Source organism: Wasmannia auropunctata, unplaced genomic scaffold (genome assembly GCF_000956235.1).
Source record: "Wasmannia auropunctata unplaced genomic scaffold, wasmannia.A_1.0 LD336101.1, whole genome shotgun sequence".
In the NCBI taxonomy this organism is placed as follows: Eukaryota; Metazoa; Arthropoda; class Insecta; order Hymenoptera; family Formicidae; genus Wasmannia; species Wasmannia auropunctata.
This window is the reverse complement of record NW_012026789.1, coordinates 1,283,302-1,285,219: the sequence shown is the minus strand read 5'-3', so window position 1 is coordinate 1,285,219 and position 1,918 is coordinate 1,283,302.

Below are 1,918 nucleotides of genomic sequence, written 5' to 3'. Positions count from 1 at the left end.
AGGTCCCATTTTTGGAAGGGCAGCGCGGGACAGATGGAAGCGACGCCCGGTAACCTGAAGCAACAGCTCAGGGTAGGGCAGGATTCCGCGATACCTGGACGTCTGCGCCGATCCAGAAGAATCATCTTTGAGGACCATGGACTAGATTGTCAGGACGACAATCTTAAAGAGGAGAGGCAGTGTTATGCCCCTGGTTGAGCCGACCCGTGTGTGTACGTAGCTTGAGCCTGAAGCTGCGAAGTGTTCTCCGGACGACGCGGCGCGCGTTTGTTAAAAACACGATTGGTAGAATTCTCGACGAGCCGTCAACCGATTCGGACGTGCTAGCGAGCGCTTGTATTCCTGTTGCGATATTAAAGAGAATTCTTTATTAAACATCTCGTCTCCTTTATTTCGGTCGTGTTTGCGCGAGTGCAGTGTGAGTGCGGCACGCGAGTGAAAGCTCAACGACAGAACGCAACAGTATTATATTAAAGAACTCAGTATCCAAATGTCCATAAATCTACTCTTATTAAGGATTTGTAAAATTAGAATAGATTTAAATATTACAATAGATTGTAAAATATAAATAGATGCAAACAATATATTGATATTTTTATTTTCCTACTTGCTTGTAAACATCGAAATACAATATATTTCGTATACACGTATAGAATATAGAAATTTATTTCTTTTAGCAAATTTTAAGCCAGAAAGGGGACTTGGTTTACAAATAATACACTTAACCATCCACACATCCATATCGTACCGTACACCATTCAACTTATACCTTATTCTTAGTTCTTATACCTATTCTTAAAATCCTACTATAACTCTATTTACATATTAACCTAATTTACTTAAAAATTACATAGACCTTTAACATTTCTGCATGTAATACACTACTTTCCTTTGCGACCTATGATCTACTTTAAATTCTTCAGTACTTCACATTTTTACATTTTTACATTTTACATTTAACATTTAACTTTTCACCTTTAACATTTTACATTTACATTTACATTTAACATTATTTGACTATATTCACAAAATTTACATTCCCCTTTTACATTTAACACACGCCTTATATTTACATTTTTCTTTTACACTTCTCTAAATTACACCTTGTCTTTTTTTTTAATTCTTTGTTTCTAGCCTTCCATATTTTCTTTAGAACTCTCCCTTTACCACTATCTAGTTTATCGTTCCAGAACCTACTTATATTTACATCCTCTCCATTCCCTTCTTTATTAAACCACTCCTTTGCCACTCTGCATTCTTTTACAAAATGTTCCATACAATCCTCACCTTTACCACAAAATATACACGTCCGGTTATCCTTCTCTAACCAGTACTTATTTGCCTGTTCCAAATTCCCACACCGTAGATTAATCAAAGCCCTTATCTCATCTCCTTTACTCATGTCATCCAAATTTCTTTTCTTCAAATACCTCGGCATACTTGCTGAAACTCCAATCTGTAAGGTAGAAAGACTGAAGGTGCGTATCACAAATTAAGACTTTATTCGAGGGAAGGAGAACACGCACACCTCGACTGCCGATCCGTTATAATCGTCTGTCTACTCTCACGTGTTGCTGCTCTAAACCAGCGCCACCGCTATCGTTATTGGTCGAGCTAAATAGCGCTATCTAGGAACATGCCGGTTACGCTCTTAGGGCGATGGTTGAGTATAATAGTATCGCTTAAAAATCTCCCTATATTTTCTGTTGTACTTTGCTTTTTGAATTTTTCCTTCCTCTTCCTGCCTTTGAATATCCCTCTCCCTCGATATTAATTCACTCTCTATTTTCCTACTATTATCCTTTCTTGTCTCTATTCCCACTATACTCTATCCATTCCTATTATAGTAACCTTCTTTTTCCATCTCGTACCTATCTTTCCATCCGTATGCTCATTTCTCTTTCCAGCATTCCAAAGC